At 37.7% G+C, this 12163-nt stretch overlaps 1 non-coding gene across 1 annotated transcript; it reads right to left on the reverse strand.

The window, feature by feature from the left end:
* Nucleotides 1–6908: 6908 nt before the first annotated feature.
* On the reverse strand, nucleotides 6909–6980 carry Trnat-cgu. Its single transcript has one exon. It is a non-coding gene; the product is annotated as a tRNA-Thr (tRNA).
* Nucleotides 6981–12163: the final 5183 nt, after the last annotated feature.

Consider the following 12163-nt stretch of genomic DNA (forward strand, 5'->3'; position numbering starts at 1 on the left):
CGTGGAAAAATCTGCTCTTTCGAAATTTTGAAAAAGTAGATTTGTCATAAAATGATAAGAAACCTGTTTTGTAGAACGTTCAATTCTCTACAAAAATACGTTCTGGTCTTCTAAGTACACTAATGCGTTGACGAGTTATGAAATTCCATAGTTATATACAAAAATATATTCCCACGTCATTCAAATGTGAAATAGAAAATCGCGATGACTCAACTCTAAATATTAAAATCAAGAGTCCATACTTGGATAGCATCTTCTTTCCGTCATTTGGAACAAAATTTGACAAAAAAAAAAAAAAAAAGTTGCCGATTTTTTTTTTATTCGATCTAATATACACACATAAAAATTTCTCAACTATGTACATCAACTATAAATTCCCTTCGTAGTAAAGTTCTTGAATAAATGCGGAGCAGAAGGTGTAACAGAAATTTCCAATCATTTACCCTCAGGGTCGACTACCTTACGGTATATAATACAATAATTCGTCGACGTTGTTTTACCGAGAAGCCTTTTGTGTAAGCCGTGAACCGTATTATAAAAGCTCCGTAGAACTTGTGCGCGATATACACGATCGTCGATATAAAAATGTATGTACGCATGAAGGGTGGTGTTTATTTTTATTTTTTATTTTTTTTTCACCCTCGAGTACGCATGTACAGTAACACACGTATGAGTACGTGCTGTACTGTACACGAAAAAATACATACGTACACCACAAGTGATGGTTATTGATCTACCCGATTAGGACGTCACCATAGATACAGAATCGCGCCGAGCTGTAGTGTTCACAGCACTTGGTTACACGTGTGAAACCCATCCTGAGCGTTTTCTAAGAAGTCCTTTCTGACGCCTCGACATATTCCAAGTAGGTATACCTTATATGCATACCGTCTACATATCTCCCGGTGTCATCCAGCGCCCATTTACACGATAGAAGAGAGTCGCATCCGACGCAATTTGCCCGGTACGATCAGATCTATTAGCGAAAACCATGCTGTTATCATTATCGACTGTAGGTACCTGTAATAAACTTCCTCGCCGTATACAAGCGGTTGCAAAACGAGGTGGGTACACGTATGTACATACACTTCGAGAACTCTGCAGGCATAGTAAAAAGACAGCTACTCGAGGCGAAGCCTTTCACATAAACTGACCTCTGAGCCCATTTATTCCTCCTTCTTCGAATGCGGGACTCGCATTTAGAGTTCTAAATTTAAGTTGACCATTAATTCCGAATCGTAATACCCCTGCACAAAACGTTTGCAGCAAATCATGTACCGCGATCTTGACTATATAGTTTAAAAAAAAAAATAAATAAAAAATACAGATTACTCGTAACGTCAATTCATACTTTTTATATACCTAAGTTCAGCCGTTGGAGATGACAATTAGCAGAGCTGTTCTAAATTGCCCTTAAAAAATTAAGCAGGAATGAAAAAAACAAAAGGAAAAAAGAAAAACACCTCACACTCCTAGCAAATGAATTGCAAATTAAAATCGGTGCAAATTACATCGTCATCGAGTCCCGCCTCCGTCTACGTCATTCGGTGTTTTCGAGTGGGACGATTAGATTTGATCGAAAGAAAATCGTAGGACGTAAAATGATTCACGATCGTATCTTGACTTCGTCACTGTGGGTATATGTATGTACAAGATAAGGCTGTAACGGTAATAAAAGATCCGGCGTACGCTCAGGTAGACTTGTGCAGATTTTTTCCATACAATGCATCAAGGTCGTCGCGATTAATCACCGCGTGAGTGTCTGTACAACGTCGGGATTCGTATTATCGGCGGAGGAATACCGATCGCGTGGAAATGATGATCGATCATGACTCAGAAGCAGCGCACAATCACAGACGATCGATCGCAACGAGGTGAATATGCATCACGTGTGATCGAAGGACATGCAACCCGACAGATGTCCTCCGATCGGTGACTTTATTAATCTGTATAAAGCCCGTAGGTTGAACTTTCTTCGTTTTCTTGGGTGATGTCAGGGATTGAAACATCTGACTGTTGCAGACTAGCTGATGACGTAATACTGCTCGTCTAAAACTTCAGTTACAAGTTTCCAGGTAGCCAAAGCATTCGTCTGATCCTGTTACCTGGCTATTTATAGAACGCCTTCGTAGAATCATGTCACATTACCTTCTCTCCTTTCTTAAACAGCTTCAACTGTCTTGTAAAATATTCACCATATACTTTTATTATTATACTATTATCATTAACGGTGCGGCACGATAGAAACTGCAAACGCGATTCTACGATTGCAATTACACGACTGAAGTCAACCTTGTTCTTGATATTTGAATTTTCGGAGAAACTGATCCGCATCCCGTATAAATGAAGCAAACAAACCAATTTACTCAACTCGTGTATAATATGTACAGGATATACGCTACCCACGCGAAATGAAAGTCTTAATGGCTTTAAGCGTCTACGTGAAAAGAAATCACCCCAACGATGGGTTTCTTTTCCATCTCTTGCCTCTTTTTTTTCCAAGATATAAAAAATATGGAAATAATGGAGACTGCAGTCCACGATTCAGGAGCAAGTCACTTTGTTGTGGATGTATCTTTGATTCAATCCCAGAAAATTAATCATAAGTGAGAAATTAAACGCCAAAGCCTGAAATTTTCCTTCAATCTGCAATACTCATGTTATACTCACGTTCAGATACGCGGTTGGCTGCCCAAAATAATATAAGGATCCACATAACCACCCTCTTACGTCGTTCAATAATGTCCCTTCATTAAATACATCCTCCCACGCGATTCTTGGTATTGTTACCGAGCAATAAATCTCTTCCCGGAACACCGCGGTTGTACATGGCTTTGTAGGAAGAAAAAAAAAAAGAAGAGAAAAGGAAAAGAAGAAAGGACGAAAAACATACGCCGTAGAGGATTGTTATACACAGAGGTTGAAAGCTTTTTCGAGAAAACAAAGGTCTGACATCGACGTTGTTTGTGTCAAATACGTAGATCCGCATCTGATTATAATTCCAGGACGTACAATAATCTAGACAGGAAGTTTAATAAGGTAAATAAATTACGCACCAGAAAAGTCTACTTACGTTCTTGACGTTCGTCATATACGTAAGCGGTATGTGATTACGAAAAGGGAAAAATGGAAGAAACAAGATTACCATTCCGCGAAACTCAGAGCGCGTAGGATCCGTGTTGATAAGACCACGAGGCAAAACGCCTCTGGGATCCCAGCTACAGGACAAGTTTAAGTTCGGATGAATTTTGCGGTCGGTTATAGACGAAGCAAGACGAGTTCTCCGGACAGCGGATGCGGTTGGCCACCAGAAGACCTCTCGTTCTCTGCGAGTTAGCCGTTAGGGGAAGTCGTTGAAGCCCAGCTGGCCAACCGTTCGACGTCCGGTAGCAGCAGTCAACTTGAGGTCTGCAGTACTACGGCTTCTCCTTCCGAACAATTTATTTCATCATAACCTCGCGTAGGAAAAAAAGTTTTCGTACGTCTTCGAAAGCCCGTATAGCGAGGAGGGATATGAGCTTTCCGTCCCACCCTGGAATCGATCATGCCGAGTAAGAATGACAAAAAGAATCGAATATTGATTGAATCGATTATTTTTTCATGGTTAATCGAGGATAATCGATTATTGTTCCTCAGAAATGGTTTTTGTTTTTTACCACCACGTACGACGCAGTACAATATTAATTTATGCGATTAGAGTACAAAATATTATCATTGTCTTAACTACTACGTATGTACCTATTTGATGTAAGTAGTGAAAGATAAATGAATATTTTCACCAGAGATCGAAAAATATTTTCAATGAAACAATAAATCCTGAAAAATTTTTTTCGTTATTACTAAAATTTACAAAATTTCCATATACATCGTTTCAAAAAAATACGAAATAATTGAATAGTCTATTAGGTAATCGATTTTACCGATTCAATCGAGTCGTGTTCGATTATTTTTTCGGACCGAATCAGATGCATCGATTATTTACAGCTTAGTTGGCATCGCTAATTATGCGACGCTGAGACATCTGGCGGGGAAAAAATTCGTTGCTCCGACTGGACCATATTTAATTTTAAACCATCTATTTCGTCATGTTTTTCGCAGTACATCGATTCCACGTGACGAAACTGAAGCCTCACAGCTTGCACGAAGCTCTACTGTACTTTTCTATTCGCGTATTTGACCTGAAACCTGCTTCGTCTGTCACCAGCCGGCAGTTCTCGGCGCCATGTTGCATTTACTTTATTGTTATTGTTATTGTTATTGTTATTGTTATTCACGGAGCTGCAAAATTCGTTCCCAATAGCACAGAGGTTTCTTCTCGATTCTTCTTTGTCGCGGTGAATTTTCGACGATCGTTTCTAACGGCAGTCACCCGTCGCGTCGTAACGACCGAGTCAAACGCCGTTGGGAATTGTGAGAAGTTCGATTTGCCGCTTGCCGCGTTATTGCGGATCTGCCGTTCATCCGCGGCCCATCTTTCTTTAAAACTCGTTAAAGTCACTATCGGTGATACGGTGTAACGACTTGCGAGAACTGCAGCAAAACGTGCGGCCAGGCCGCTCTCTGCCCCTCATAAAATGGCGAGCCGATAGTACGGATTCCGTTCAACCGTATCATCCTCGACGCGTCTTTTCTGTTCGTACTCGCGAGCAGTCTCTTAGGATGATGATGATGATGATGCTGACGACGATGATGAGAGCTTTACTGGGTCGATACTCGCATACGTTTTAGACGGCCGATGTTAGTCGTTATGCAACGTGTTTTTATGATCCCGTCGACGTGCTTAGCCGTGTGTTACTTCGATATTTCTATAACAGTTTCATTGTGGCCATATGTGATTGTACGCGTTAATTGATTCCATTATTCAACGATCGGATCGACGCTAGTACTGTATAATTTATTAATTACTTTTCAGAAGGACTTATTGTCGATTTTTTCAAAGTATTTAAATGTACACTTTCAGATTTAAATTATAAATCGTTTTTTTGTTTTTTTCCTTTTTGTCGACGCCACATAAAGATATGGTCCGATATATAACATTGCGGCCATTCGAGTACGTATAATTTATAGTGTCGAATTAAAGTTTTTACGATTTCGCAGACGGAGATGCGCGAGAATTCTTTTAAAATTGTATTATTTTGCAACAAATGACCAAAGTATCTAAAATGTCTGAAAAACTGAAATATTTGGCGGGGGGGGAATTTTTTACAATCTCATGAAATTACACATAAAACGAATAAACTGCCGGATCAATGTATGATATTAAACGATGAGAATGTGAAAAAAAAATCTTGTACATTAACTCGTTCTGAGAAATCGATAAATCGTCGTTCAAATATCAAGAACTAATCATACTCGGAAAGGATACTCGAACGTATTTGTATAGGTAATATACGCAGCACCAATTCATATGATAAACGTATCTATAACAGATTAATTAGTTGTAAGCGGGTTAATGGACGCGAAACAAAAACACCTGTTAGTGCCTAATAAGCCTGGTGTAAGAAAGCAGAGTCTTTTTTCATTTCTCATTCTTCTTTTGTTTTTTCCACTAGTTTAAATTTTCTACCAAAATTTAATTTTAATGACGCTGTATACTAACATAGTAATATTTTCAAAGTTACGAACCTGTAATAGGTATTAATCTGTCGTGCATCGCAGGAGATAACTCGTATTAATTATACACGTAACGTTTGGAACCTGCACTTTGATCTGAGAAAATTTGTTTTACATCCGGCAAGTGAAAATCAGTGGAAGGCAACCTAGATCCATACTAATCGTAAGGCGTATTTCCCCATACATGCAACTACACGGCTGTCAACATTTGTTTAATCGACTGTGTGCACAAGTTGAGATTTGCCTCTTGGAAACTCTTTATAAAGCAGATCAATCGCTAAGTTTCGTGCTAATTTCTGCAGGCACACTTTCTACATCGTAATACCTACACAAAATGCTCGCGGCTTACTTTTTCTAAGGCTTCTGTCTAAAAACATTGAGAAAATATTTTATTCAAGCGTTTAAAAAAAAGAAAGTGCCACGGAAAAAAATTTAATGTAAATTTTACATCTCCCGTGGTGAATGTCTACCTGATCTTGCCACAATTGCTGTGGATTTAACAGTAAAAAATTGTTTTCCACATATTCACCAGAGGAGATATAAAATGTACAATATTTTTCTTTCCTTGGCTAGTTGATAAACATAAAATCAATTTTTCAAGGGTATTCGATTCATTACTGAAAGATGGTAAGAAAATTTGCAATGAAAAGAAAAGGAGAATTTTCAAAAGCTCATTCAAAACCTACGGAAACTCGAAAATAAGACCGATTTAAGAATTTCGTTTCAACTCCAACAGAAACTCATCCAAACCTTCTTCTTGCTTCAATTTAATCCTCCGACGAGTAAACCGCTTACCAAGAAATCTCGACATATCTTTTTGACGAAAAGAGGAGCTAGTTGAGCAACATCCTTAAAAATTTGGGCTAAAAATTAGTCACTCATCTTCTAATCTCCCCTGCATTCTTGTTTTTACAAACTCTCTTCCGGGCGTCCCTTAAGAGCAGAGTAAAAAACTAATTTACAGCTTTTTCCCTGACAAGCGATGCAGGGTATTGATGAGAAAATTACTGTCTTCGAAGCGGAAGCATCCATAGCTGACCGAGTCCGCCCTCGCCTGCCCCGCGTTGTAAAATAGAGACAGGAGAGCGAATACGTAATGAAATTGATCGGTTTCTCGGTACAATTTAAATAAGTCACGCTCAGCTCGGTTCGCGCGTTGAGGAAAAAAGGATGAAAGACGGAACGAGGAAAGAAAAAGTTTAGAGAAAAAAAAATCCGGCATATTCCAGGAAGCAGGAAGCTGCGCGAAGAACGCTCGACCCAACCAACAGTGCGAACCTTGGCAAAATATCCTCTGCCTCCTGTGAGGTTTGAACTCACGACCCCTGGTTTACGAGACCAGTGCTCTACCACTGAGCTAAAGAGGCTCGCTTTTGAGCTCCAGAAAGTGTGATAACTCAGTCAGTCCCATCCTCACCCTCGTTCGTCGGATGAGAAAAGTTGTTTTTTCTCTTCTATTTTTTATTTTTTTTATTTTTTATTTTTTTCCTTTTTATTATATGTAAAGATTGAGAAAAGATGGCTCGAGGTGTCGCATCGTTTTTAAACGCCTGTTAGCGTCCCGCTGAAACGAATTATGGAACCGTTTCCGAGTAACCAGCGCGGGATGCTCAAGTTTTTAAGTATTAAGAACGAGTTCAGCAGACCTCGTAATGTTTTAATTACACACTTGCAATTAACCAGCGGTATAAATAATTCTGCTTAAAAAAAAGCATTCACTGAAGAACGTTTCGGCTCGTATATCAGACGTTTTTTTACTTTTTAAATATACGCATAAGTTAACGACTGCCAGTCGACGAGTTTGTTCTTTTTTAGAGAAATATTCTTCCGTTATCGCTTTGTACGCATTCTTCATACCGAGTTACTTCTGGGAAATCGCAACAATTTAATTGGAGGTTTGTGGAGGTTTATTCTTGGTCTTCTATCCGCCTGTAACCAGTTTTGTTTTATCAAATTATGATAACGTACGTTTCTTAACCACGCCGAGCAATAATTTATCTGTTAATTACGCTTTTTTCCTCGGTTTTTCTTCATTGTTTACGGTCAATATCAGCACTCTATCGGAAGCTAAGAAACTAATATGACTTATAGCGAATACAATTCTCGCCATCAGTAATTATGGGTATGAAATGACCTTTATTTCTTGTTTACTTTCGATTGCATTTAAAGTTGTTTGACATCATCTTACGACAAATAAACGGTCTGTTTGTTTTTAATTTTCGACCACCCCAAGGGGAAGATATTGAAAGCGATTTAGGTTACTGACACGAAAAATACCCAACTTCTTCACCACACTAAGCATACAGACGTAATTGGACTTGAATAAAATTTAGCTGATCGCGAGCAGTATAATACAAAGTCTAGAAATTATTGTAATGCAAGGTTTTGCTATCGTCGAGCTACTTTTTTCGCGAGAAAGTTTCTGAAACAAAACAGCCGTCCACAGGCCGTCAGATAACCTAATAATAACGTAAACTCGTTATAAATTTACGCCATGTTGATTCGAATGTAGTCTTCTAACGAGTTGAAATATGTGGTAATTATTCCGTGGCTGCTACGAATAAGAAACTGTTGTTTTGTTTATCTTATTTTTTGTTCCGTTTGTAGAAGATAAATGTGAAATGATTTGACATATTTTATATGACTATGCCGCCATGTAAAAATACTTATAAATACTTGCTCTTCGCGATATAAATATCCACACGATTATTGTATTATATTATAATATTTCTACAATAATATTTTTTCCGATTAAATATGATAAAAAAATAAGGAAACCTTCAAATTTCAGACATTTTTAGTGAAAGACCTCTAGAGGTTGCAGGAATTGGCGGTTAATAAATCGCTCCCCTGGAAATGTTGGGTCTCGTTTTGAGCGATGATCAAGCTTCGCGAATAAAAGTGGCAAAAAAAGTGTATAATCTGCATCGTATAAAAATAATTGGACGATGATGAGTATGTGGTACAATTTACAAGCATAGGATAACCACAACCTAGCTGCACAACGTTGCTCGTCGACAGCAAGACGCAGGCGTCCTGCGATCTCCCGAGTTATTTCACCGGGTTCCGCGAATTCTGGCCATTATTTTTTTTATCCCTCGTGAGATTTCAATTAGGTACTGTTGAGAAGCTGGAGAAGCAGAAGCCGTCTAAGCTGTGGCCAAACAAGGTGGAATTTCCGGAACGCGTCTTACCGAGAATTTGGAAGTTAAAATCTCATTTCGAGACTTAAGTCGTAACGTCATTAACTTCTTCTTCTTCTTCTTCTTCCCCTTTTTACTCCACGTATCTCTCCTTTTCTTTCTTTTTACAATTTTCCCTCCACCTTGTACTTAATCTCCGCCTCTCTCTCCGCAGACACTCGATCTCATCTTCTCGCACGTCAATTTACCTTTATCTGGTTGTTGCCACCCGATATGGTACCCGTATTAATTACAGGGAGAACAATCGTGGTACGTGTACAGGGTGGCCACACCCTTGGGAAATCTAGAAAACGTGGAAATGTGAGGGGATTTTCAATTTGGTCGTGGAGAAAACTGAAAATGTCACTTTTTTATCATGGGAATTAGAAATGTTTTTTTGAGGTAATAAGTTTACTTTTTTTTATCGAGAAAAAAAATTGGCCCAAACTGACTTTTTTTAGCGTTATATTTTTTCTAAATTCAAATTGAATTTTAACCGAATATAGAGTTAGTAAGCTGAATGATTTAGATTTTTAGTAACTTACTAAAACTGGGAAAATGTCAGGGAAAACTAGGTTTTAGATCCTGGAAAAACTGGAAATGTCATGAAATTTTTTGTCCCACAAATTTGTGACCACCCTGGTGTAACACAGGAAATTACCTGCGATTTTGCTTCCATGTTAAACTGAATAGGGATATTTTATCTACAGCCATATAATCATCAAGTGCCAACAAGCAGAAATATTAATATCGAAATTTGAGTAAAAATTTTACTTTCTTCACCATTTGATTTGTGATAAGAATTTTTAATATTATATCAAACATTTTGCAAAATCAAAATTACTTATACTTCACACTGTCTAACAATTGATAAGCCATAACAGGATTTCCACGTAGGAAGCTAGCTAATTTCCATGCAATAAAAACAAAAGTTATCGAGGCTTGCTGATTTCATAGATTTTCATGTCCAAATTACAAGTCATAGTAAGATTTGCTCTGAATCTCTCGACTCACGATTGGTGTGATGTAATACTTACAGATAATCTAATTACATATAAAGTTTATCGACGGAACGTATGATGAAAATTAGTTCTTTTTTTGTTATTATTATTATTATTATTATTATTTAAACCACAGTCAATGACAAATTTCAGTTTTATCGTCACGATATATTGTAAACGAATATCTCTACCATATCTACACCTGTGTCAATGGCGGCATTATATTCGAAATATTACCGTTTCTCAAGGTAAACGGTCTGACTGGTGGAAAATTTTTCACGCAAATATGTACGATGACCTTACGCAAGTGTAAATACGGAGGCAAGGATAACGGTATTTGCTTGAACACATACCTATACCTATACGTGTGTGTGTGTGAATATGATTTTTTTTATCGTTATCTGGATTATTCTCATTATTATTTTCTACTCGTTCGTTCTTCGGAATCAATTATTATATCAGAGTCGGCGAATGATTATACATTAAAGTTTTATATACGCGTGTATCACGCGGAGGCAAAATGTTTATTACATATAATCTGACCGCTGCTGGGTAATTTCTTTCGTCGTTGTATAAAATTAACAGAATTTCATGGAAATATCCTTCTTACACACGTAAAGTGATAAAAGTGTATCAACACGCCGCACATTTTTATACCTCGGAGCACATTAAATTTTAAATGTCAAATATAGGTATATACGTCCATCATTTCGCAAAGTATTTTGCGACGTGGAACACATGTTCACACATCATATCTATGTAAATATAGTTTCGCAATCAGAGCTGTTGGTTAAGCAGGTGTTAATATCGATCAAGGTGACCCGCGGAAGGCACAGACGTCGACTCCATTTGTCTTAAAATATTCACAGGCTGAATGTGGTGGTGTATATATATATATATTATTATACTGTATTAAAGCTGTCTGCAAAATGGGTGAGCCTGGCTGCAATTTTACATCCAACAATAAAAATTCCGTCATTTTTCATGCTACAATTGACGAAATATTTCCGGTGCGTGATTAGCTGAGGTATCTTATTCGCGTTCCGATTGTGAACTGGCTTTGACGTTTATTATTGTTAGTCAATTTCTATGAGAGACTCATACGCAAGTAAGTAATAAAAAATTTGGCCAACGAAATTTTTTCTTGGTTTTCTACCAAATTATCGTGAATTTCATGTATTTAGGTACTCATTTTTAGGCCAATGTGAAATATCCGGGGCGCAATGGACCGCCCAAAAAAATTGGGTCGAAATTTTTTTTATTTTCTTTTTCATGGTTGCAAATTTAGGGTATTCATCCACTTGGGCTATTTCAAGCCAATTTACCATATCCTGGGAAAAATGGACGTTTAAAAAAAAAAATATTTATATCAAATTTATTTTCCTACGTTTTTTAGAATTTTGGTATAAATTTGGTGAATTTGGTCAAAGTAGAAGCAAAATATATTAATTTGATGGTAAAAAGCCACAAAAAGTAATGACCGGCTTAGGAGGGTCGTTGTGCTTCACCCTCTCCTATACACGGATTATCTAAACAACTGCAGGTAAACGGTAAATACAAATTTACGATTGTTCGAAGGAGGTAATCGACCAGTTTACTCCATAACGAAGTGCTCTTGCCGATCTCGACGTTAGCGCATATATCTCCAAATATCGAAGTCAGTGTAGCGCAAACGGGAAAAAGGGCTCAACAAGCCCATTCTACACGCAATTCTGAAGAAAACCACTGCAATAAAATTTTTCTTTGACGCAGAAGTAAAGAAATGTCACAAATTATACGAAATGGTAATTACAGTAAATTCGTAGAATTCATGCCATTTATTTATTCCTGCGTCAAATGAAAATGTGTTTGAGTGTTTTTTGTTCAGAATTACAGATAAAATGAAGTTGTTGAGCTTTTTTCACGTTTGCGATACGTGGACTTAGACATTTCGATATGTATACCTACATCAACGTCGAAATCGGCTAGATCACCCTCTCAAATATACTTCGCGGGAGACGAAAGGAGGAGAATCTTGTACCGAAGTTGTTTTTATCCAAAACTAGATCAAGTGAGCAAATGAAGCGTAAGAGGAAAATAGACTGTAAAAAAACGCTTGAAAACAAGTACCGAGAAATCTTCTACGAACGTATAATATCAACACAGGTTTAATAGCGTTATTTTCGTTGCGTGATCCATCTTCATGTTCGAGCCTTGAAACTCATTGTTTCCATGATAAAAATCGCGGGGGCAAACGACGTCGGTATCGAAGGAAAGCAAATGGTCGATATCTTCGAATTAAGTTTCCCTTATTAATACCGCAAAATATATCTTCGAGACGTAGCCGTGACAGGAATTTAATTGATAAACGAGCGGAATTAAACAGAG

The sequence above is a fragment of the Diprion similis genome, chromosome 4 (genome assembly GCF_021155765.1).
Source record: "Diprion similis isolate iyDipSimi1 chromosome 4, iyDipSimi1.1, whole genome shotgun sequence".
Classification (NCBI taxonomy): Eukaryota; Metazoa; Arthropoda; class Insecta; order Hymenoptera; family Diprionidae; genus Diprion; species Diprion similis.